The sequence below is a fragment of the Pseudophryne corroboree genome, chromosome 6 (genome assembly GCF_028390025.1).
Source record: "Pseudophryne corroboree isolate aPseCor3 chromosome 6, aPseCor3.hap2, whole genome shotgun sequence".
NCBI lineage: Eukaryota > Metazoa > Chordata > Amphibia > Anura > Myobatrachidae > Pseudophryne > Pseudophryne corroboree.
Window position 1 is genome coordinate 181728687 of NC_086449.1, and position 27663 is coordinate 181756349.

Below are 27663 nucleotides of genomic sequence, written 5' to 3' on the forward strand. Positions count from 1 at the left end.
CACCCACTCCTCTCCCATTTACATCTCTGACCTAATCTCCCTTTATACTCCCACCCGTCCTCTTCGCTCCACTAATGCACATCACCTCTCCTGCCTACTGATTACCTCCTCCCACTCATTCCTCCAAGATTTCCTTCTCCCTTTCTCTGGAATTCTCTACGTCTTCCACTCAGACTCTCCATCTCTACATAACTTCAAACGGGCTCTCAAGAACCACTTCTTCACCAAACCAAGCTGTCTCTCATCCTAAATCCTCTGTCCCACGCTCACTTTCGACTCCATCTGTGTCACCCCTGTCTGTGTGCCCCTCCCGTTTAGAATGTAAGCTTTCACGAGCAGGGCCCTCTTTCCTGATGTGCTTTTCCATCTCTGACTTAACCTATCTTCTTATCAATACTGCCTTCGACTACACCAAATTCCCCAGTTTTCTGCCGCCCTGATATTTATTTAAGCGTTGTCTACTGATGCAGCTATGTTTATATACCCTGTACCTGTCCTATAATTTCTTGAACTTTAGGACACGGTTTTCTTGTTTTGCTTATTTGGTTATGTACTCTGTAATTGTGCGCTGCGGAACCCTTATGGTGCCATATAAATAAAGGATAATAATAATATCACACTGTAGTGTCCCTTATTCATGTCACACAACACAGTATTGTCACTTACACAATAAGCAACACAGTAATACCCCTTACTCATTATGCCACAAAGTAATGCCCCCTATACATGCCACACAGTAATGCCCCTCACACATTATGTCACACAGTAATACCCCTTACACATTATGCCACACAATAATACCCCTTACTCATTATGCCACAAAGTAATGCCCCTTATACATGCCACACAGTAATGTCCCTAACACATTATGCCACACAGTAATACTCCTTACTCATTATACCACCAAGTTATGCCCCTTATACATGCCACTCAGTAATGCCCCTTACACATTATGCCACACAGTAATACCCCTTACTTATTATGCCACAAAGTAATGACTCTTATACATGCCACATAGTAATGCCCCTTACATATTATGCCACACAGTATTGCCCCTTACACATTATGCCACACAGTAATACCCCTTACTCATTATGCCACACAGTAATGCCCCTTACACAATGTGCCACACAGTAGTTTATAGAGCTAGGCCTACTACTCCTCCATCTGAGAACATCAGGACTACCCCTGGGCCCACCCCTCAAGCTGAGGGAGGAGAGCACCAGGACCAGGCTCAGCAGGGACATTTCCATCGGACATTAGTGTGCTTCCCACATTATAGCTCCCATGAGACCAGGACATTTATAATTTTATCAAAATAATGTTTTCCTCCTTTTGTTGGCTGTTGGTTACCTACAAACGTGTTCTTACTACAGTATGTGCTTTTTTATTTATTCTACTTACTAAGTACTGTAAGTACTTAGTAAGTACATGTGCTAGTCCTGTAATGTGTACCCCCACTAATTGCACACCCTGCCAGCAGCAACCTGTGCAGTGCACCCAGATGGTTGCCTCGGATGGTTCCTTTGTGGACAGGATGTACTTCACGTGGATCTTTGCAACAAGGGTACATCATACTACTACACAAGTGCCAGTTTTCCCATATATGCATTAGGCCCTTGTATGGCCACCTCCCACAGTGTAACCTTCGTAGTGCACCCAACATGGCTGCCTCATCTGGTATGTTTGTGGATGGGATGGAAAATAGATGGATCTGACTGTTTTGTAGGGACCCTACTCTCAGCATTAGAATGCTGTAATCACCCCATTTTGTGTAATCTCTTCTAGGGCTGCCCCACCAGGTACCTTGTGAGGGTGGAATACACAACCCATGGAATTTATAAACAAAAATGTCTAAACCAATCCTTTATTATGCTTACTCTGTGCTCTAGATTTAATTTTTTTATGTCTGTAAGGCTTGTCTTTTACTGTATTACTTAAATATTCTGTATTAAGGGCCTAATTCAGACCTGATCACTCCTCTGCGAATATGAAGAGGTTTGCATTCAGATAGTTGCCGCCCAGACAGAGTGAATACCTGCCCCATGCAAGTCTGTGTACGCCATGCGAAAAGTTTTGCATAGGCCAGTAAGCTGCAAATCCGTTTGCAACTCACTCACCATGTTTTGTTCCAGTCTGTGCAGTCTGTGTGTAGTCCAGGACCTATTCCTACAGTGCGAAAGAAACAAGCCGATCGGGGCCCTCATTCCGAGTTGATCGCTCGCTAGCTATTTTTTGCAGCACTGCGATCAGATAGTCGCCGCCTCTAGGGGAGTGTATTTTCGCTTTACAACTGTGCGAACACTTATGCAGCTGAGCGGGACGAAAATAAGAATTTACTTACCGATAATTCTATTTCTCGGAGTCCGTAGTGGATGCTGGGGTTCCTGAAAGGACCATGGGGAATAGCGGCTCCGCAGGAGACAGGGCACAAAAAGTAAAGCTTTTAACCATGTGGTGTGTACTGGCTCCTCCCCCTATGACCCTCCTCCAAGCCTCAGTTAGGTACTGTGCCCGGACGAGCGTACACAATAAGGAAGGATCTTGAATCCCGGGTAAGACTCATACCAGCCACACCAATCACACCGTACAACTTGTGATCTAAAACCCAGTTAACAGTATGATAACAGAGGAGCCTCTGAAAGATGGCTTCCTACAACAATAACCCGATGAAGGCAACAATAACTATGTACAATTATTGCAGATAATCCGCACTTGGGATGGGCGCCCAGCATCCACTACGGACTCCGAGAAATAGAATTATCGGTAAGTAAATTCTTATTTTCTCTATCGTCCTAGTGGATGCTGGGGTTCCTGAAAGGACCATGGGGATTATACCAAAGCTCCCAAACGGGCGGGAGAGTGCGGATGACTCTGCAACACCGAATGAGAGAACTCCAGGTCCTCTTTTGCCAGGGTATCAAATTTGTAGAATTTTACAAACGTGTTCTCCCCCGACCACGTAGCTGCTCGGCAGAGTTGTAATGCCGAGACCCCTCGGGCAGCCGCCCAAGATGAGCCCACCTTCCTTGTGGAATGGGCCTTAACAGACTTAGGCTGTGGCAGGCCTGCCACAGAATGTGCAAGTTGAATTGTGCTACAAATCCAACGAGCAATCGACTGCTTAGAAGCAGGAGCACCCAGCTTGTTGGGTGCATACAGTATAAACAGCGAGTCAGATTTTCTGACTCCAGCCGTCCTTGAAATGTATATTTTTAAAGCTCTAACAACGTCCAACAACTTGGAGTCCTCCAAGTCGCTTGTAGCCGCAGGCACTACAATAGGCTGGTTCAGGTGAAACGCTGATACCACCTTAGGGAGAAAATGCGGACGCGTCCGCAGTTCTGCCCTATCCGAATGGAAAATTAGATATGGGCTTTTGTAAGATAAAGCCGCCAGTTCTGACACTCTCCTGGCTGAAGCCAGGGCTAGTAGCATGGACACTTTCCATGTGAGATATTTCAAATCCACCTTTTTTAGTGGTTCAAACCAATGGGATTTGAGGAAATCTAAAACTACGTTTAGATCCCACGGTGCCACCGGAGGCACTACAGGGGGCGGTATACGCAGTACACCCTTAACAAAAGTCTGGACCTCAGGAACTGAGGCCAATTCTTTTTGGAAGAATATTGACAGGGCCGAAATTTGAACCTTAATAGATCCCAACTTGAGACCCATAGACAATCCTGATTGCAGGAAATGCAGGAATCGACCCAGTTGAAATTCCTCCGTCGGAGCACTCCGATCCTCGCACCACGCAACATATTTTCGCCAAATGCGGTGATAATGTTTCGCGGTTACTTCCTTCCTTGCTTTAATCAAAGTAGGAATGACTTCTTCCGGAATGCCTTTTCCCTTTAGGATCCGGCGTTCAACCGCCATGCCGTCAAACGCAGCCGCGGTAAGTCTTGAAACAGACAGGGACCTTGCTGAAGCAGGTCCCTTCTCAGAGGTAGAGGCCACGGATCGTCCGTGATCATCTCTTGAAGTTCCGGGTACCAAGTCCTTCTTGGCCAATCCGGAGCCACTAGTATCGTTCTTACTCCTCTTTTCCTTATAATTCTCAATACCTTTGGTATGAGAGGCAGAGGAGGAAACACATACACCGACTGGTACACCCAAGGCGTTACCAGCGCGTCCACAGCTATTGCCTGCGGGTCTCTTGACCTGGCGCAATACCTGTCCATTTTTTTGTTGAGGCGAGACGCCATCATGTCCACCATTGGTCTTTCCCAACGGGTTACAAGCATGTGGAAAACTTCTGGATGAAGTCCCCACTCTCCCGGGTGAAGGTCGTGTCTGCTGAGGAAGTCTGCTTCCCAGTTGTCCACTCCCGGGATGAACACTGCTGACAGTGCCATCACATGATTCTCCGCCCAGCGAAGAATCCTCGCAGCTTCTGCCATTGCACTCCTGCTTCTTGTACCGCCCTGTCTGTTTACATGGGCGACTGCCGTGATGTTGTCCGACTGGATCAACACCGGTTTTCCTAGAAGCAGAGGTTCTGCCTGACTTAGAGCATTGTAGATTGCTCTTAGTTCCAGAATGTTTATGTGAAGAGACATCTCCAGGCTCGACCACACGCCCTGGAAGTTCCTTCCTTGTGTGACTGCTCCCCAGCCTCTCAGGCTGGCGTCCGTGGTCACCAGGATCCAATCCTGTATGCCGAATCTGCGGCCCTCCAATAGATGAGCGCTCTGCAACCACCACAGAAGAGATACCCTTGTCCTTGGAGACAGGGTTATCCGCCGGTGCATCTGAAGATGCGACCCTGACCATTTGTCGAGCAGATCCCTCTGGAAAATTCTTGCGTGGAATCTGCCGAATGGAATTGCTTCGTAAGAAGCCACCATTTTTCCCAGGACTCTTGTGCATTGATGTACAGACACCTTTCCTGGCTTTAGGAGGTTCCTGACAAGTTCGGATAACTCCTTGGCTTTTTCCTCCGGGAGAAATACCTTTTTCTGAACCGTGTCCAGAATCATCCCTAGGAACAGCAGACGTGTTGTCGGAATTAACTGGGATTTTGGAATATTCAAAATCCACCCGTGCTGTTTTAGCACTTCTTGAGACAGTGCTACTCCCATCTCTAGCTGTTCTCTTGACCTTGCCCTTATCAGGAGATCGTCCAAGTATGGGATAATTAACACGCCTTTTCTTCGAAGAAGAATCATCATCCCGGCCATTACTTTGGTAAAGACCCGAGGTGCCGTGGACAATCCAAACGGCAGCGTCTGAAACTGATAGTGACAGTCTTGTACGACGAACCTGAGGTACCCCTGGTGTGAGGGGTAAATTGGGACGTGGAGATACGCATCCTTGATGTCCAAGGATACCATAAAGTCCCCTTCTTCCAGGTTCGCTATCACCGCTCTGAGTGACTCCATCTTGAACTTGAACTTTTTTATGTACAGGTTCAGGGATTTCAGATTTAGAATAGGTCTTACCGAGCCGTCCGGCTTCGGTACCACAAATAGAGTGGAATAATACCCCTTTCCCTGTTGTAAAAGGGGTACTTTGACTATCACCTGCTGAGAGTACAGCTTGTGAATGGCTTCCAAGACCGTCACCCTGTCGGAGGGGGACGTTGGTAAAGCAGACTTCAGGAAACGGCGAGGTGGAGACGTCTCTAGTTCTAACCTGTACCCCTGAGATATTATCTGCAGGATCCAGGGATCTACCTGCGAGTGAGCCCACTGCGCGCTGAAATTCTTGAGACGACCCCCCACCGCCCCCGAGTCCGCTTGAGAAGCCCCAGCGTCATGCTGAGGCTTTTGTAGAAGCGGGGGAGGGCTTCTGTTCCTGGGAAGGAGCTGCCTGTTGCTGTCTCTTCCCCTTTCCTCTGCCTCGTGGCAGATATGAATATCCCTTTGCTCTCTTGTTTTTAAAGGAACGAAAGGGCTGCGGTTGAAAAGTCGGTGTCTTTTTCTGTTGGGGAGTGACTTGAGGTAAAAAGGTGGATTTCCCGGCTGTAGCCGTGGCCACCAAATCCGATAGACCGACTCCAAATAACTCCTCCCCTTTATACGGCAAAACTTCCATATGCCGTTTTGAGTCCGCATCGCCTGACCACTGTCGCGTCCATAAACTTCTTCTGGCCGAAATGGACATAGCACTTACCCGTGATGCCAGCGTGCAGATATCCCTCTGTGCATCACGCATATAAAGAAATGCATCCTTTATTTGCTCCAAAGACAGTAAAACATTGTCCCTATCCAGGGTATCAATATTTTCAATCAGGGACTCTGACCAAGCTACTCCAGCACTGCACATCCAGGCTGTCGCTATAGCTGGTCGTAGTATAACACCTGTATGTGTGTATATACTTTTTTGGATATTTTCCATCCTCCTATCTGCTGGATCTTTAAGTGCGGCCGTCTCAGGAGAGGGTAACGCCACTTGTTTTGATAAGCGTGTGAGCGCCTTGTCCACCCTAGGAGGTGTTTCCCAGCGCGCCCTAACCTCTGGCGGGAAAGGGTATAAAGCCAATAACTTCTTTGAAATTAGCATTTTTTTTATCGGGGGCAACCCACGCTTCATCACACACCTCATTTAATTCTTCTGATTCAGGAAAAACTATAGGTAGTTTTTTCACACCCCACATAATACCCTGTTTAGTGGTACCTGTAGTATCAGCTATATGTAACGCCTCCTTCATTGCCAAAATCATATAACGTGTGGCCCTACTGGAAAATACGGTTGATTCGTCACCGTCACCACTGGAATCAGTGCCTGTGTCTGGGTCTGTGTCGACCGACTGAGGCAAAGGGCGTTTTACAGCCCCTGACGGTGTTTGAGGCGCCTGGACAGGCACTAATTGATTGTCCGGCCGTCTCATGTCGTCAAACGACTGCTTTAGCGTGTTGACACTATCCCGTAATTCCATAAATAAAGGCATCCATTCTGGTGTCGACCCCCTAGGAGGTGACATCCCCATATTTGGCAATTGCTCCGCCTCCACACCAATATCGTCCTCATACATGTCGACACACGCGTACCGACACACAGCAGACACACAGGGAATGCTCTAAACGAAGACAGGACCCCACTAGCCCTTTGGGGAGACAGAGGGAGAGTCTGCCAGCACACACCAAAAGCGCTATATATGACAGGGATAGCCTTATAATAAGTGCTCCCTATATAGCTGCTTTAAATATATATAATGCCACAATTTTGCCCCCCCTCTCTTGTTTTACCCTGTTTCTGTAGTGCAGTGCAGGGGAGAGACTGGGAGCCTTCCTGACCAGCGGAGCTGTGAGAGGAAAATGGCGCCGTGTGCTGAGGAGATAGGCCCCGCCCCTTTTTCGGCGGGCTCGTCTCCCGCTCTTCAATGGATTCAGGCAGGGGTTAAATATCTCCATATAGCCCCCGGAGGCTATATGTGAGGTATTTTATGCCTAAAAAAGGTTTCTCATTGCTGCCCAGGGCGCCCCCCCCCAGCGCCCTGCACCCTCAGTGACTGCCGTGTGAAGTGTGCTGAGAGCAATGGCGCACAGCTGCAGTGCTGTGCGCTACCTTAAGAAGACTGAGGAGTCTTCTGCCGCCGATTCTGGACCATCTTCTGTCTTCAGCATCTGCAAGGGGGCCGGCGGCGCGGCTCCGGTGACCCATCCAGGCTGTACCTGTGATCGTCCCTCTGGAGCTTGATGTCCAGTAGCCAAGAAGCCAATCCATCCTGCACGCAGGTGAGTTGACTCCTTCTCCCCTAAGTCCCTCGTTGCAGTGATCCTGTTGCCAGCAGGAATCACTGTAAAATAAAAAACCTAGCTAAACTTTTTCTAAGCAGCTCTTTAGGAGAGCCACCTAGATTGCACCCTTCTCGGCCGGGCACAAAAACCTAACTGAGGCTTGGAGGAGGGTCATAGGGGGAGGAGCCAGTACACACCACATGGTTAAAAGCTTTACTTTTTGTGCCCTGTCTCCTGCGGAGCCGCTATTCCCCATGGTCCTTTCAGGAACCCCAGCATCCACTAGGACGATAGAGAAAACGTTTTTTGCAGTTTCTGAGTAGGTCTGAACTTACTCAGCCCTTGCGATCACTTCAGCCTGTCCGGTCCCGGAATTGACTTCAGACACCCGCCCTGCAAACGCCTGGACATGCCTGCATTTTCCCTACCCCTACCAGAAAATGGTCAGTTGACACCCATAAACGCCCTCTTCCTGTCAATCTCCTTGCGATTGGTTGTGCAAATGGAATCGTCGCTAGAAGCATTGCACAGCAACGATGCTGTATGTACCCGTACGACGCACGTGTGCATTGCGGTGCATGCACAGTTTTGCCATTTTTTTAACTGATCGCTGCGCTGCGAAAATCGTCAGTGAGCGATCAACTCAGAATGACCCCCAGGGGCCGCAGCTGACGTCACACACCCTCAATGAAAACACTTGGGAATGCCTGTGTTTTTCCCAAAAAACGGCCAGTTACCACCCGCAAACGTCCACTTCCTGTCAATCAATCTGCATTCACCCAGCAATCAAACAAGATGCTGAATTCTTTTGCAGTTTGGCCTCGCGCATGCGCAGTCGATCGATAATCGGCTACCTTGCAAATTTGCACAACAGCGATTAGATCTGAATTAGGCCCTATGTGCATTTGATGTTTTTGATGTCAGTAAAGCGTATTGAGTCCTTTCTTTTGGAGAAAGAGCGCTATATAAATAAAATTATTTTTATTATTATTATTATTATTATTACACCTGTGCAGATCTGGGCAGGTTCTAATTCATATGTGCAGTGATTGATGTTTGGCTAATGTGAATGTAGATGCAGTGGGATGTAGTCATTACCCCTGCGGCCTAGATCCCAATAGTCACAATCCCTACAGCAGAATCCCTACGATCCTTATGTCAACGGATCTCAAAGGTGAGTATTAGGGTTATGATTATGGTTAGTTTTAGGGTTAGGCATTAGGGGAGGGTTAGGCTGAGGGAGGTGGGAGATTAGGGCAAGGCTGAGGAAGAAGGAGGTTAGGGTTAGGCTGGGGTAGGGACGGTTAGGGTTAGGCATAAAGGGGAAGGTTAGTTATAGGCTGGGGAAGGGGACGGTTAGGGTTAGGCTGAGGGAAGGGGAGGTTAGGATAAGCATTAGGGACGGTTAGGGTTAGACATTAAGGTGAAGGTTAGGGTTAGCATGGGGGAGGGGACGGTTAGGCATAGACTGGGGGAGGGGAAGATTAGGGTTAGGCTGTGGGGGGTGGAGGGAGGTTAGGGTTAGGCTGCTTGAGTAGTGGGTTAGGGCTAGGGTTAGGATAGTCTAAGGGATCTGTCAGGATTCCGCTGACGTGATTCTGACCATCGGTATGTTGACTGCCGGCATTTCATACCCAACCCGATGTATTATGCTGTGGTGTGTAATAATATAATGTTATACTAGTAATAATATGTTTCCTTAATTACCTTAGACCCAATCTGCATTAAATATCCTCTATTTTCCCAAGAGCTAATGAGAGGAAGCCACAAATAGAGATCTGAGATATGGCCGCCATCTTGGAATGGGCATACTAAACTGATCATATGTAGATTAAAGTGAATGTCTACAGACCATACTGGCTTCGTTACCGATGGAAAATTCTAGGTAAACTAATCCAGGCCCACGTCCTTAAAAAACATATGCAGATACACAAAAACCTGTCCGGCATTGAATAGAGAGCTGTCGGAATTGAATATACCCCTTAGTAAATAGACCCCTTAATTGTTTAGATTCTGAAGGGAAAAAAAGCTATGATGGTGTTTTGTAAAGCAAACTGTTCCTCTACAAACCACAATGGATGAATTAGAAGGTTTTTATTGTTTCTCTCCCAGCTGTAAACTGAGAATGGTAATAGATTTATCATTTGCATGTTGGCGTGACATCATGAAATTATTAAAGTCACACTAGTGAAAAATATCCCCTCCCTTCTGCGTTGAATCTCTGTCCCATTTTCTGCCATAATTACACAGAACCTGCAGAATCTGCTGCTTTCCTCTTTCCCAAAGACCGGCGCGCTCTCACAGCAGCCATTCGTTACTGTCTCCGGGCTCCAAGGGTTTAATTAACCTGCCTGCTCATTAGCATGCCCGTAGAGTATGCCAGGAGGTGCGGGGTCCCTGATTATTTCGTGCAAGAGTCTCAGCCAATTACATCCCCTCTACAGAAGGCCATTAATCAATTCTTTAGTACGATGGCAAATTTTGAGATATCAGATAGCGAGAAGCTGCTACACTAATATGTCACTGTCACAGCAGAGGCGCAGGCATTTAGAGATTGTATGGAGTGGGGCCAGTCTAGCGAAAGGACGTGGATGTACTCTACAGATCAGACTGACTGCTCCTTAATGAGAAGTGCCATCGACTTCTTTTGTGGTCACTTGGAAAAATAGATATTTCCACACATACTGTCTACACAGTGGTAGCAAGTATATGAACAACAGAGCAATCTGGCTTATTTTAGCAATGTGCTGTCTAATCAGAATAAGGTATATACAGTATATTCACTCTCCTTAGCCGTGCAATGAATATATTGTACTTCCTACTTTAAATTTTTCTTGTATGACCCTTTAATTTTGATGCAGGGGAAAGCTCTGATTAGTCGGTCACCACCATATCTCCAACTGAGGAGGATAGTTTGCAACGTCAGATGACCAATGACAGGGCCATACCTAGGGGTGTGCAAGTGGTGCTGCTGGCAGGGTGCAGGACCTGGAACGGCACCCTGCAGCGCTGCTGTACTTCCTAGTGCTGGTGGCCTGCCCCTTAGCATGCCATCATGTATTTGAGGGTCGGCACTGGTCCTTGAAGCTAGTTGGAAGCAAATGCATCTGTAATGTGTTCCCAGACCTAAATGCTGATAGTTTAATGGTGCAGGGTTGCACGCATCTACTGTATGTGACCACACCTCCCTTATCCACCCACTTGTGGAAAATAGCCAACATCATAAAGAGCTCTGGCTTGCACCAGTTATGTTCCTGGTGCAAGAGTTCCGCCTGAGATGGATATCTGTGTTCGCAGAACTCTGCATTGTGCTAGTTGGAAGCAAATGCATCTGTAATGTGTTCCCAGACCTAAATGCTGATAGTTTAATGGTGCAGGGTTGCACGCATCTACTGTATGTGACCACACCTCCCTTATCCACCCACTTGTGGAAAATAGCCAACATCATAAAGAGCTCTGGCTTGCACCAGTTATGTTCCTGGTGCAAGAGTTCCGCCTGAGATGGATATCTGTGTTCGCAGAACTCTGCATTGTGTTAGCAAACCAAAAGAGCACACTAATGGGCAAAACCATATTGCAATGCAGATGGGGCAGATGTAACATGTGCAGAGAGAGTTAGATTTGGGTGGGGTGTGTTCAAACTGAAATCTAAATTGCTGTGTAAAAATAAAGCAGACAGTATACTATTTACCATGCACAGAAACAATATAACCCACCCAAATATAACTCTCTCTGCACATGTTACCTCTGCCCCACCTGCAGTGCTCATGGTTTTGTCCATTAATGTGCTTTTGTGGTTTGCTAGCAAACCTGAATAATTCCATATATGCCCACGACAAATCTACACTAAGCTGAGCCTACGTGGAAATGCCCCATAGCCACCCAGTTATTCCCTTGCTGTCACAAGTGGAGATACGTCTGAGTGACGTGGCTGCTCACAATTGCACATGCTCGGCTACAGTTGTATTGCACCTGATGATATAACCAAAGACATACTAACCATTTTTATATATTTTATCATTTTTAAACTTACAAAGGACTTTATTAAACACCTATAAATGTGATACTTAAGCCTACTTGTAAGCAAGTCATTCAGTAAACTGCTTTTTCTGCTCTCTGTACCATAATCCCCCATATCATATTAGAGGATTACCATTTTATTGTAACATTTTAAATAAAACTTTATAAACATAGAATGGTATTGGATCAGATCCACCTATCTCTATCCATTTTTACACTAGTAACGAACTTGCTAGCAGGTCTTGTTGCTAAAAATGAGGTGTGGGGGGGGGGGGGGGGGGAAATGATCTCAATCAAAAGCTGAGATGATAGCAGGCAGCAATGATATGTGTTAATATCAGAGCTGAGCAAAGTGAGACTGAGGTGGGTCTAGCAACACTTATGCAGAGGCGTAACTAGGGTTTTTGGAGCCCAGGGCAAGATCAATAATGGCGCCCCCCCCCCAAAAAAAAAAATATAATTTTTTCTTGATAAAAATAATAAATTAATAAAATGATAATAAAAAAAAAATACAAAAGGAAAGTATGTGCAGACGCCACCGGTGTCACTGCATATAAAGATGTCAGGGTGTGTGTGTATGTATGTGTATGTAGGTGCAGTGGTCGAAGTTGAATTTTTGAAGGTGGAAAGAAAGAGTGCAGATAGCAATTATGCGCGCGCCGAAGGCGCGCGCGCGCCGGAAAAGGGGCGCGGTCACTCAAAAGGGGCGTGTCCTTCAGTGTAGTAGGACCCCTTATACTATCTAGTACTGGTGCCCCTTTCACATTATAGCACACGGTATGAGCCGAAATTCACATTATAGCACACAGTATGAGCCGAAATTTACATTGCCCCACACGGCATGAGCCGAAATTCACATTATAGCACGCAGTATGAGCCGAAATTCACATTACCCCACATGGTATGAGCCAAAATTCACATTATAGCACACGGTATGAGCCGAAATTCACATTATAGCACACGGTATGAGCCAAAATTCACATTACTCCATATGGTATGAGCCAAAATTCACATTTCCCCACATGGTATGAGCCGAAATTCACATTACAGCACACGGTATGAGCCGAAATTCACAGTACAGCACACGGAATGAGCCAAAATTCACATTACCCCACATAGTATGAGCCGAAATTCACATTATAGCACACGGTATTAGCCAAAATTCACGTTACAGCACATGATATGAGCCAAAATTCCCATTATAGAGTTAGGGGATCCTACCCCCAGAATTAACATGGCCAGTGGGGCACTATGATGAGGGGAGCCCACCCCCTTAATAGACTAATTGCAGAGTTTAGCAGCGGAAGGGCTGCAGCTGTTTCTCACCCCAAGCTGCGGCGCTTCTGCCACCTCCGACACTCCACATCTTCGGCACCACCCGGGATGCAGAGCAGCGCACCGGGTATGCACCCTTTTCAGTGTGGTCTGTTGCGCTCCGAAGGGGTTCTTGTTTCATGCTGCAGGATCCCGATGTGCGCCTTCCTCCAAGCTGTTACTGTCACGGTAAGCATTAGTATCGTTTACCGCAGAGGCCATTTTCTGAGGCATATGTGTTAAACCTCAGGAACTGAGATGCCCTTCTCACCATACAGCTGTGTGGCCGAGCCGGGCGGGGGGACAGCCAGCAGCAGCATGCCGGATATCAGCAGCAGAGGGTGCGGGCTGTACATACTTGAGGCAGCTGGATATTCAACAGTGCTGAAAGCCTCCGGAGCCCGCACCCCCGGAGCTGCAGTACACCGGCAGAGGACACCCATCCCCCGAACCCTGCGTAGCCCAAAGCCGGAGATCAGCAGCATGTTGAACGCGGAAGCAGAAGCTGCTTATTGCCGGTCAGCATGCTGCTGATCTCCGGCTTTGGGCTCCGCATGTGCATTACAGCCCCCACCCTCGGCTGCTGATATCCGGCATGCTGCCCCTGCTGCTGGCTTTCCACCCGCCCGGCTCGCCCACCCAGCTGGATGGTGAGTGAGAAGGGCATCTCAGTGCCCGTGGTTTAATACATATCTCTCTTCGGTAAATGGCCATTAGTACATCCCACACACACTGATTACACACACACAGACTGGCCACCCCCAAATCCTACACACACCCACTCAGACTACACACACACATTCTCATACTTTCCTCTCCCCCACACACACACTGGACTGCAAAAATTTACACACACTGACACTGTTCCACACACACACACAATTAACACACACTCACACTGTCCCACACACACAATTAACACACACGCACACTGTCCCACACACCAGTGGCGTGCGGTGAGGTCAGTGGCGTGCAGTGAGGCACTACAGCCATAATGTCCGCCGAATCCTGCCGATGACCCCTACCGCCACCGAGCCAATGCCCGCCACTGCCTCTGAGCCGATGCCCGCTGCCACCACCAATGGCTTACAAACTCGCCCACCATCAACTGACCCAGCCCTCCGCCACTAATTTGCAACTCAATCCAAAGTCGCCAATGCCTGCTGCATGCCTGCTAATCATACTTGTGATATATTGTACATTTTTATAGAAAAAAATAATAATTAGTGTTTGGGACTGGGAAGGGAGTGGGAGGAGGACATGAATGCAATTTTGTTGTCCAGGGTTTCCATTAACTTAATGGAGAAGGGTCTGAATGGGTTAAAAATGTAAAAAAAAACTGCGTGAGGTCCCCCTCCTAAGTATAACCAGCCTCGGGCTCTTTGAGACGGTCCTGGTTGTTTAAATACTGGGAAAAAATTGGACAGGGGTTCCCCGTATTTAGACAACCAGCATCGGGCTCTTAGTCCGATCCTGGTTCCAAAAATACGGGGGACAAAAGATGTAGGGGTCCCCCCGTATTTTTAAAACCAGCACCGGGCTCCACTAGCCAGGGACATAATGCCACAGCCGGGGGACACATTTATGTAGGTCCCTGCGGCCGTGGCATTACCCCCCCAACTAGTCACCACTGGCCGGGATTCCCTGGAGGAGTGGGGACCCCTTAAATCAAGGGGTCACCCCCCCTCCAGGCACCCAAGGGCCAGGGGTGAAGCCCGAGGCTGTCCCCCCCATCCGTGGGCTGTGGATGGGAGGCTGATAGCCATGTAAGTAAAAAAAGAATATTGTTTTTTGTTGTGGAACTACAAGGCCCAGAAAGCCTCCCCCGCTTGCTGGTACTTGGAGAACCTCAAGTACCAACATGCAGGGAAATAACGGGCCCGCCGGTACCTGTAGTTCTACAACAGAAAAAATACCCAAATAAAAACACAACTCACACACCGTGACAGTAAAAATTTATTAAAGCACACTGACACACTCACACATACTTACCTATATCCCACGCCGGTCACGTCCACTTGTCCAGTAGAATCCAATAGGGGTACCTGTAAAAACGAGAGACAGATTACTTACCTACATCCCACGCTGGTCACGTCCACTTGTCCAGTAGAATCCAGTAGGGGAATCTGTAAAATGAGAGACAGATTACTTACCTACATCCCACACCGGTCACGTCCACTTGTCCAGTAGAATCCAATAGGGGTACCTGTAAAAATGAGAGACAGATTACTTACCTACATCCCACGCCGGTCACGTCCACTTGTCCAGTAGAATCCAATAGCAATACCTGTAAAAATGAGAGACAGATTACTTACCTACATCCCACGCCGATCACGTCCACTTGTCCAGTAGAATCCAATCGGGGTACCTGTAAAAATGAGAGACAGATTACTTACCTACATCCCACGCTGGTCACGTCCACTTGTCCAGTAGAATTCAATAGGGGTACCTGTAAAAATGAGAGACAGATTACTTACCTACATCCCACGCTGGTCACGTCCACTTGTCCAGTAGAATCCAGTAGGGGAATCTGTAAAAATGAGAGACAGATTACTTACCTACATCCCACGCTGGTCACGTCCACTTGTCCAGTAGAATCCAATAGGGGTACCTGTAAAAATGAGAGACAGATTACTTACCTACATCCCACGCCGATCACGTCCACTTGTCCAGTAGAATCCAATAGTGGTACCTGTAAAAATGAGAGACAGATTACTTACCTACATCCCACGCTGGTCACGTCCACTTGTCCAGTAGAATTCAATAGGGGTACCTGTAAAAATGAGAGACAGATTACTTACCTACATCCCACGCCGGTCACGTCCACTTGTCCAGTAGAATCCAGTAGGAGAATCTGTAAAAATGAGAGACAGATTACTTACCTACATCCCACGCCGGTCACGTCCACTTGTCCAGTAGAATCCAATAGGGGTACCTGTAAAAATGAGAGACAGATTACTTACCTACATCCCACGCCGATCACGTCCACTTGTCCAGTAGAATTCAATAGGGGTACCTGTAAAAATTAAAATGATATTTTCAAACTGCAATGCACAGGAGGAGAGAGAGAGAGAGAGAGAGGGGGGGGGGGGGGGGGGAGAGACTAACCTGCTGCTGCTGCTGGGGAGACCGGCACACACTGCAGGGCCACAACGGGAGGACGGAGCCGGCGGAGGAGGGGGAGAGCCGCACACCGCCGCTCCTGTCAGCGGCAGCGGAGGAGGACGGGGCGCACACTACAGACGCCAATAACCGCCGGGACAATTAACACACACACACACACAATTAACACACGCACACTGTCCCACACACAATTAACACACACGCACGCACACTGTCCCACACACACAAATAACACACACGCACACTGTCCCACACACACAAATAACACACACGCACACTGTCACACACACAATTAACACACACGCACGCACACTGTCCCACACACACAAATAACACACACGCACACTGTCCCACACACAAATAACACACACGCACACTGTCACACACAATTAACAAACACGCACTGTCCCACACACACAATTAACACACTCACACTGTCCCACACACACACACACACTTAACACACGCACACTGTCCCACACACACACACAATTAACACACACGCACACTGTCACACACACACACAATTAATACACACGCACACTGTCCCACACACACACACAATTAACACACACGCACACTGTCCCACACACACACAATTAACACACACTCAAACTGTCCCACACACACACAATTAACACACTCACACTGTCACACACACACACACACACAATTAACACACTCACACTGTCCCACACATACACAATTAACACACACGCACACTGTCCCACACACACACAATTAACACGCACTCAAAACTGTCACACACAATTAACAAACACGCACTGTCCCACACACACAATTAACACACTCACACTGTCACACACACACAATTAACACACACACACTGTCCCACACACACACACAATTAACACACGCACACTGTCCCCCACACACACACACAATTTACACACACTCAAACTGTCCCACACACACAATTAACACACTCACACTGTCCCACACACACACAATTAACACACACGCACTGTCCGACACACACAACACACACGCACACTGTCCGACACACACACACTTAACACACACACACACACACACAAAATGTCCCGCACCCCCTTCCCGCTCACCTGCACTCGCTGCTGTTCAGGGGCCGCACGCCCCCCCCGAGGTCGCGCATGCGCGCACCTCCGCGGTCGCGATCGCGCACGCGATCGCGTACACAGTCCCTTTGCAGGGGGGAGTAGGGGGAGGCTCCTGGCTGCCGCTGCCTGTCTATTGTGACAGGCACAGCAGCCGGGGAGACAGGGAAAGCGCCGCGGGTAGCGCCGGCGGAATCCCTGAAGCATGGGGCGAGTGGGCCGTGCAGGTGCCGGTGGCGCCCCCCTCTGTTGGGGCTGCCATGGCGCCCAGGGCACGTGCCCTGCTCGCCCCGTGCTAGATACGCCTCTGCACTTATGTTGCTGTGAACTAAGCCTTGGGCCGGGATGTCAGCGGCCATGCGGGATGCCAGCCGAACTTGGACGTTTTTTTAAATCATGTTTTAGCCTTGTAAACAGTGGTGGCTCCAGAACTGGGGCTGCAGGTCAGTTCAAATTTCAAAAAGGGGAGCCACACCAACTGTCACCAACTGCCATTTCAAATTGACTCACTGGCAGTTGGTGCATACTTGCCTACTTTTGAAAACTAGTTTCAGGGAGATTCCAGGTGGCAGCAGAATGTGCCGTTGAGGGGTGTGTCTAGCTCTACCTATGGGCGTAGTTATTGCCACTCAGGGGTGTGTCCTACAATGGCAGGTGAAAACTACAGCACTATAAGTAGCAAAAAAAAAAAAAAGAGTAATATAGGTACACTATATACTGTGTACATTCGTGAGAAGAGACGGAGAAATAGAAAATCTATATACACTGGTGCGGGATTGATATATATTACACCCACATATACAATAATAAATACTTTGGCACCCCTGGAGTACTCTTGTGCACGCCAAAGGTGCTTGCCTGAAAAAATAAAGGGGGTGTGATCTCACACAAAAAAACAGTTGTAGTGCTCCATACACATTACGCCCACATCAGTAGTGCTCCTTACACATTACGCCCACATCAGTAGTGCTCCGTACACATTACGCCCACATTAGTAGTGCTCCGTACACATTATGCCCACAGTAATAGTGCCCCTTACACATTAGTATACATGACTTTTAGGAGTGAGTACACTTGATGGTACTGGGAGCCTGGCCCGCTTACTCGAGGGGTGCTGCCCACTGCTGCCACTGCTAACATATGCATGCAGGCTCAGCAGAGTCCTCAGGTCAGGGACTCCTCACAAACCACCTGTCGCAGTCCAATGCCAGTGTGGAACAGCAGCCGGCTAAGCAAAGGAGCCGCGGCTCACCCACAAACAGAATGTCGCAGTGCAGGCAGCTGAGACACAGACTGCCACTTCCCCCACCAGAGCTTATTTCTGCATGTGGCTAACTGGGACCGGGTCAGGGTGCCCTACTCTGGTGCGTACCCAGAGTAGCTATCAGTGCTGCAAGTAGAAAAAAGTGTCAGTGGTACTGTGTGTGTGCGCCGAAGGCGCGCATGCCCCCCCCAAATGGGTGTGGCCAAATGCCACGTGGGGCGTGGCCAATGAAAATGGGGCCGTGATATACATATAGGGGGGGCCAGATACACATATGACCCCAATAGTGCCAGATACACATATGCTCCTACAGTGCCTGATATGCCCCCACGGTGCCAGATACACAAATGTCCCACGGTGCCAGATACACAAATGCCCAATGGTGCCAGATACACAAATGCCCCCAGCAGTGCCATAAATGCCCCCAGCAGTTTCAGATAAACGTTGCCCCAGCAGTGCCAGATACACATTGCCCCCCAGCAGTGTCAGATACACGTTGCCCCAGCAGTGCCAGATACACGTTGCACCCAGCAGTGCCAGATACACGTTGCCCCCAGCAGTGCCAGATACACGTTGCCCCCAGCAGTGCCAGATACACGTTGCCCCCAGCAGTGTCAGATAATACACGTTGTCCCCAGCAGTGTCAGATAATACACGTTGTCCCCAGCAGTGTCAGATAGTACACGTTGTCCCTTGCAGTGTCAGATAATACACGTTGCCCCCAGCAGTGCCAGATAATACACGTTGCCCCAGCAGTGTCAGATACACGTTGCCCCAGCAGTGTCAGATAATACACGTTGTCCCCAGCAGTGTCAGATAACACACGTTGTCCCCAGCAGTGTCAGATAATACACGTTGTCCCCAGCAGTGTCAGATAATACACGTTGCCCCAGCAGTGTCAGATACACGTTGCCCCAGCAGTGTCAGATACACGTTGCCCCAGCAGTGCCAGATAAACGTTGCCCCAGCAGTGCCAGATACACGTTGCCCCCAGCAGTGTCAGATAATACACGTTGCCCCAGCAGTGTCAGATAATACACGTTGTCCCCTGCAGTGTCAGATAGTACACGTTGTCCCCTGCAGTGTCAGATAATACACGTTGTCCCCTGCAGTGTCAGATAATACACGTTGTCTCCAGCAGTGTCAGATAATACACGTTGCCCCCAGCAGTGTCAGATACACGTTGCCCCAGCAGTCAGATAATACACGTTGTCCCCAGCAGTGTCAGATAATACACGTTGCCCCCAGCAGTGTCAGATAATACACGTTGCCCCAGCAGTGTCAGATAATACACGTTGCCCCAGCAGTGCCAGATAATACATGTTGCCCCAGCAGTGTCAGATACACATTGCCCCCAGCAGTGTCAGATAATACAAGTTGCCCCAGCAGTGTCAGATAGTACACGTTGTCCCCTGCAGTGTCAGATAATACACGTTGTCTCCAGCAGTGTCAGATAATACACGTTGTCTCCAGCAGTGTCAGATAATACACGTTGCCCCCAGCAGTGTCAGATACACGTTGCCCCAGCAGTGTCAGATAATACACGTTGCCCCAGCAGTGTCAGATAGTACACGTTGTCCCCTGCAGTGTCAGATAATACACGTTGCCCCCAGCAGTGTCAGATACACGTTGCCCCAGCAATGTCAGATAATACACGTTGCCCCAGCAGTGTCAGATAATACACGTTGCCCCCAGCAGTGTCAGATAATACACGTTGCCCCAGCAGTGCCAGATACACGTTGCCCCAGCAGTGCCAGATACACGTTGCCCCAGCAGTGCCAGATACACGTTGCCCCCAGCAGTGTCAGATAATACACGTTGCCCCAGCAGTGCCAGATACACGTTGCCCCAGCAGTGTCAGATACACGTTGCCCCAGCAGTGCCAGATACACGTTGCCCCAGCAGTGCCAGATACATGTTGCCCCCAGCAGTGTCAGATAATACACGTTGCCCCAGCAGTGCCAGATACACGTTGCCCCCAGCAGTGCCAGATACACGTTGCCCCCAGCAGTGTCAGATAATACACGTTGCCCCAGCAGTGCCAGATACACGTTGCCCCCAGCAGTGTCAGATACACGTTGCCCCAGCAGTGTCAGATACACGTTGCCCCAGCAGTGCCAGATACACGTTGCCCCAGCAGTGCCAGATACACGTTGCCCCAGCAGTGCCAGATACACGTTGCCCCCAGCAGTGTCAGATAATACACGTTGTCCCCAGCAGTGTCAGATAATACACGTTGTCCCCAGCAGTGTCAGATAATACACGTTGCCCCCAGCAGTGTCAGATAATACACGTTGCCCCAGCAGTGCCAGATACACGTTGCCCCCAGCAGTGTCAGATAATACACGTTGCCCCAGCAGTGCCAGATACACGTTGCCCCCAGCAGTGTCAGATAATACACGTTGCCCCAGCAGTGCCAGATACACGTTGCCCCCAGCAGTGTCAGATAATACACGTTGTCCCCAGCAGTGTCAGATAATACACGTTGTCCCCAGCAGTGTCAGATAATACACGTTGTCCCCAGCAGTGCCAGATACACGCTGCCCCCAGCAGTGTCAGATAATACACGTTGCCCCAGCAGTGCCAGATACACGTTGCCCCCAGCAGTGTCAGATAATACACGTTGTCCCCAGCAGTGTCAGATAATACACGTTGTCCCCAGCAGTGTCAGATAATACACGTTGTCCCCAGCAGTGCCAGATACACGTTGCCCCCAGCAGTGTCAGATAATACACGTTGCCCCAGCAGTGCCAGATACACGTTGCCCCCAGCAGTGTCAGATAATACACGTTGCCCCAGCAGTGCCAGATAATACACGTTGCCCCAGCAGTGCCAGATACACGTTGCCCCCAGCAGTGTCAGATAATACACGTTGCCCCCAGCAGTGTCAGATTATACACGTTGCCCCAGCAGTGCCAGATACACGTTGCCCCCAGCAGTGCCAGATACACGTTGCCCCAGCAGTGCCAGATACACGTTGCCCCAGCAGTGCCAGATACACGTTGCCCCAAAGTGTACCAGTTAGGAATTTCTTACCGGTACGCCATACCGCCATACTTGCAGCACTGGTATCTATAGAACCACCCTGCTCAGTACACATTACATTATACACAGCCCCCCATAATTACCCACATTACAGTAAACACAGCATACAGTACATAGCCCCCTTCCCCATATTACACAGATCCCCTCACCCATATTACATTATACCCAGCATACAGTACACTACACAGCCCCCCCCCCCCCCCCCCATATAGACCGAGAACCACATTATACTGCATTATACACAACCCTCCCACCCCCATGTTGCACTCAGTACTAGATTACATCATATTATACACACATTATATAACACACAGCCTCCATTCCCCCACGTTACCTCCAGCACCCACCTAGGTATGTTGCCCCTTCCAGTAAAGGCTGGGAGCTGACCCTGGGACAGTGAGGAGAGACAGCCTAGTGCAGACACTCCAGTGAGAGGCGAGGAGCAGGAGCCAGGAGGAGGAAGCTGCTGCTGGGCTGATCCATGCTGCAGCCCCGAGTGTGGTGGGAGGGGCCAGCCACAGGAAAGTAGAAGCAGAGCCCTGCTGCAGTGTGCCTCTGCTACACAGTACACACAACCATGCTGTGGCCAGCCAGGCAGTCTCCCGTGCTGGCCCCGCCCCCCGACCTCTCTGGACTTGCGCATGCGCAGTCCATATTTTCGGCCTCGGACCTGTAAAAACCGGGAGGGCTGTCAAGGTATGCGGGGCAGCGGGAGGCTCAACTAAAAATCGGGAGCCTCCCACTGAATGCGGGAGGGTAGGTAAGCCTGAGTTGGTGTGCCTCCCCTATTTGAATTTTGAACTGAGCTGCAGCTCCACCTCTGGAGCCGCCCCTGCTTGTAAATGATTGCCCCTTTTAAAAAAAAAGTCTGAATCGTACATAGAACATATCAAAAGTGCAGATAGTCAAAATCTGTGCTATCTGGGCTCTGGGGGAATTCAAGGGAAAGCGCATAGTCAAAATTGGGCATAGCAAGGATCTCACTGTGTGTACACACCTTGGAGGGGGAAAAGCAGACACCCAACTGACTTTTCAAACAATTGAATTCCCCCCTTGAGTTCAATTGTCATCCCACACGGCTGCTGAACTGAGACTTCATTACATCCCGTACTTGGAGAGAGATAGAATGGAGAGAGATAAAGTACCAGCCAATCGGCTCCTAACTACCATGTGACAGAATGTGTTTAAAAAAATAACAGGAGCTGACTGGTCGGTACTTCATCTCTCTCCACTTTATCTCTCTCCAAGGCTTCATACTGTACATATCCCCCTTAAAGTTACATTCCACAGCCATTTGAGGTATGAGGTAAATATTCCGCTGAACAGCTTTGAAAGTTTGTTCATCTCTAGTCAATAAACAGAATATCAGAGTAAAATGTTATTTAAATGCCTTTAAAACATATATCCTGACTTAAAGGAGTAACAATAATAATTAATAATAAGAACTGGTTGCTGATTAAGTATGACTTTCCCTCTGCATACTATCACAAACATCTCCGTAATATAACATTCTATTTCTGTAATACACTGTTTGTTTACTCTCCGACCCTTTCCACTGACACAAGGTCCCGTAACAAATTCCTGTTCTTCCCAAGGCCCCTCCATAGGGTTATAAGACATGAAATTAGCTAAATCAAAACTGCATTAAGGGTATATTTACTTGTTCACACAGCAGAACAGAGATCGCTCTTTGCAGCTAATTGAAGTAAAATATTTGTTCTGAAGAGCTGCAGATACAGAGAGCAGGGTGTCAGAGCTACGGCTTCAATTAAAGGCATTACTTGCGGATAACAAAACAGCACACTAGGAACAACAAAGGTTAATGGGAAAATATCAACCTTACATTTGCAATTTACATATAACAAAATTATGCTAGCTGCAAGGTTACCATGACAGAAAGCAATTGCTATGTAGGAAAGCTATATAGTCACCTTCATGTGGACTTGTATCAGTAATATGGCCTCTCTCACACCATGGATCTGATTTAGAGATGGTTGGTAATGCATACCCGCTAGCAGCCACTCTATCATAAGCGGTTGGGAAAATATGAGCCTTCCCTTTGTGCTCCACTGTGCAATGGCGCGGACAAGCACTGAGACGCTCACTTTCAGGTTCTGTGGTCTGTGTAATTACGACGGAGACTGTAAACACTCCAACATCGACGCAACATTGGTTGCACCATCAGCATTTGTGGTAGCCTAAGATCTACTCTAGCTGCTCTCCTTAAATCCCAGTAAATATGGCTTCGGAAGCAGCGGATTTGCATTTCCAGACATGCCCACGAAACTGGTGGTTTTGGGGATTACTTCATGATCTCCACCCTAAGTTGCCCATTGAGCACAAACCCCTTCTCAAGTGTTAGAAATGTCACAATTGCGAACGGCATTGGACACTTGCGTTTGCACGTGCGCAGTAAGGGATCACAGACGTTTTGCACATGCGCAGTAGCAAAAAATGCTCAACTGCGTAACATCGACAATGCGTCCGTTTCTGAATCAGGGCCTATGTTCCTCCCCGTCTGGACCTATTTACCTGTACAATCTAGAAAGGTAAACTGAAGTTTATGGCAATGCAGGGTTAATGATTGCACTATGACTCCCCGATAAATGGTGCATTTTACTTAGCTTGCAGAGATGGGCGTATATGGAAAATGTGTGCAGCAAAGCAAGAGTAGCATGTGCACTAGGTTTACTCCAGTAATATATGGGCCAGATTTATGTCAGGAGATTTGCCTTGACAGTGGTAGTAGTAAATGCTACAATTACAGTACACAATTTATACACAATTTATACTGGCCGACTTCGGTAGGATATTCTCTGAGAGTTCCCTGGAAAGAATGGTCCAAGTGGCAGGATGGCTTGGGACAGACTACCGGGATCCCCAGCTAAGCGTACATGGTGGTGGAGCCACAATGATAAGATTCGTAATGAATCACCTAATCACTGGCCCTTGTTTTACCCTATTCATGCAGGGTGTTTGAGATTAGTCCACCTTTCTGGGTGGAGGGAGACTCCTTCCCAAAATCGGGTGTCTCCCAGCAGTTCTGGGAAAGTTGGCATGTATGGTCCAGATAATGGCAATAATAACTAAGCTGCATTTATCATGTAAAAGGCATATAATATCAGACACAACTTAAATTAAAATGATTAAGGGCCTAATTCAGACCTGATCGTAGCAGCAAATTTGTTAGCAGATGGGCAAAACCATGTGCACCGCAGGGGGGGCAGATATAACACGTGCAGAGAGAGTTAGATTTGGGTGTGGTGTGTTCAATCTGCAATCTAAATTGCAGTGTAAAAATCAAGCAGCCAGTATTTACCCTGCACAGAAACAAAATAAACCCACCCAAATCTAACTCTCTCTGCACATGTTATATCTGACACCCCCCGCAGTGCACATGGTTTTGCCCATCTGCTAACAAATTCGCTGCTACGATCAGGTCTGAATTTGGCACTAAGTTAAAGTGCTTTCCGCTTTAAAAGATCAAATGGGAATCTGCTTTCTTCCTGTGTATAGCAGTCGCACCAATAGTAGTAACATTAAGGGTGGGATGCATGACTCTACGCATCCCGCCTGTCATCGCTAGCATAATGGCATATATTAACGCTGTATGCTTGAAGAAAGTCACAAAGGACAGCACTCCCGATAAGAGCTGTCCTTTGCGATAGCCTGACCTCTGAGTTTAGGACCCAGGAGTTCTTCTGTGCACACGTCAAGTGACGCACGCACTGCAGGGGGTGCTGTGAGGGATAATCTCAGGGGGAAAAAAAAAACCATAAGCTTCTATGGGGTAATGTCATCTAAAGATGGCGTTGCCCACCGCATCCAAGTTCCACAAAGAATTGCATTTCAGAGCTTGGCTCATATGAGAAATGTGTCCAAACCCCAGAAAACAGCATGTTCAGAGGTTTTGCCACATTTTTAGTATTGTTGCATGCAGCCCTACGTGAGAACGGATTCAGGCACAATCGCCAAATCAAAATTGGACACTGATTGTCATCATTATCATTTCCTATTTTGCACTACAAATCATGCTCCCGCTAGCAATCCGTCTCCTGAGTCCTGACAGTTACATATGCGTCTTTCTTGCCGTCAGTATGGGAAGCTTTATGCGCAAACATGACATTGCAGTCTTTGCAATTTTTACACACCCGTCCAACATCCATTCAGCTTTTATAAACACTAACAGTTGGTGCAAAATGTGTGCGACTTGCCATAGGGATGAATACGTTAAAAAAATTTTGTACTCATGCACAGTATAAAAAATGCTATATGTGAGGAACAAAGTGCAAACTGTGTTTTTGCCCAACTGTACATAGGGAGTCATTCTGAGTTGATCGCTCGCTAGCAACTTTTTGCAGCGCTGCAATCAGGTTAAATCTCGGCAAAACTGCGCATGCATATGCACCGCATTCCGCAGGCACGTCGTACGGGTACAAAGAGGATCGGTGCTGGGCGATGGATTTAACGAAGAATCCATTCGCACATCCGATCGCAAGGTGATTGACAGAAAGAGGGCGTTTGTGCTTGTCAACTGACCGTTTTCTGGGAGTGTTTGGAAAAACGCAGTCGTGTCCAAGCGTTTGCAGGGCGGGTGTCTGACGTGAATTCCGGGACCAAAAAGACTAAAGTGATCACATCGGCTGAGTAAGTCCAGAGCTACTCAGAAACTGCAAAAAACTTGTGCTGTCGGCTGCAAAAGCGTTCGCACACTTGCAAAACTAAAATACACTCCCCCATAGGCGGCGACTATCTGATCGAAGCGCTGCAACAAGTTGCTAGCGAGCGATCAACTCGGAATGACCCCCATAAGCCCCACTACATTATGTTGTAAAGGGCAACGGAATATGCTGCGCTTTATAAGAAACTGTTAATAAATAAATAATGTGTGTTGTGTCTGCATATGATAGTGTGGGTTCCCTCCCTCATGCTAAAAGCATGTTGGTTTAATTTTGTTTAACCTTAGTAATAGAACATATAGATTGCAAGCTCCACGGGGCTGGGACCGTGTAGCACTGCATGAAACACAGGCACTGTATAAATAAGGCTTGGTTTAGTAAAAAATCTTGGGAACCCTGGAAGACAAGAGTGAAAGAATGCCTAAAGCAGAGGATGCAGACACAGCTTTATTAAAAACAAATGGCATGACTTTTTTTACATGGTGCAATATATTACATTTTTATGAAGCAAATAGAAACAGTGGGTAAATGTAGTATAATACTGTTTAAGCGGAAAGTCGGAGACATTTTATCTCAGGCAAAATATTATACAGGACATTCAAAATGCATCTCCATCCTGTGCCGCTTGAAACTTAATGAATGGCATTTTTAATTCCACGTCATCAGGAAATTTCCATCTCGTCCTTGTCATCTGACTAATTTTCTCGACAGCCATGGACTTCTGATAATCAAAATGTGGCGGTGAAGGAATTAGACACGAGGCACAGAAGAGCTATGTCCCCTCCTCTGTACAATGTCCCTCTTTATGTATTCCACAGCTCCTCCAGGCTAAGTGACAGCCTCTGACTGATGTTTCCTCATACCCGGCTTCTGCTCTTACACAAACTGCTGTTCTCAGCAATCTTTGGAAGCTATCAGTTAATGTCCCGCTGATGGAACAACGCAAGTACAGCAGTGCATATTACCACTCTGGTGAATCTATCTGCCGCCACAGATACTGTACTTGTCCTCCAGCTGTAGCCCTGTGGAGAATTGAAGACAATTCTTTAGGTGGCAAGAGGACATCAAGAAATTCCTGTGGCAGATTTCCTCCCTTCTTTAAGGTGGTATCACAATACTTTTGTCAGCGCTTTTTAAAAAAATGTTATTGTACATGAATAACATGCCTTATATCTCACCGGTCTGAAGTGATAGGTCCAGTGAATTTCTATAAACTTTATATCTTCTTTAAGTGTCGCACACTTGCGCGCAATACAGATTGAAATCATAAAGAAATGCAGCAGACTTTATTGGTAATACAGTAGTTAATTTAATCTGTTCAGTGTTTTAGGGGTAGATATACTAATCCTTGGAGAGAGAGATAAAGTGGACATAGATAAAGTACCAGCCAATCATCTTCTCGCTGCCATGTTACAGGCTGTGTTTTAAAAATG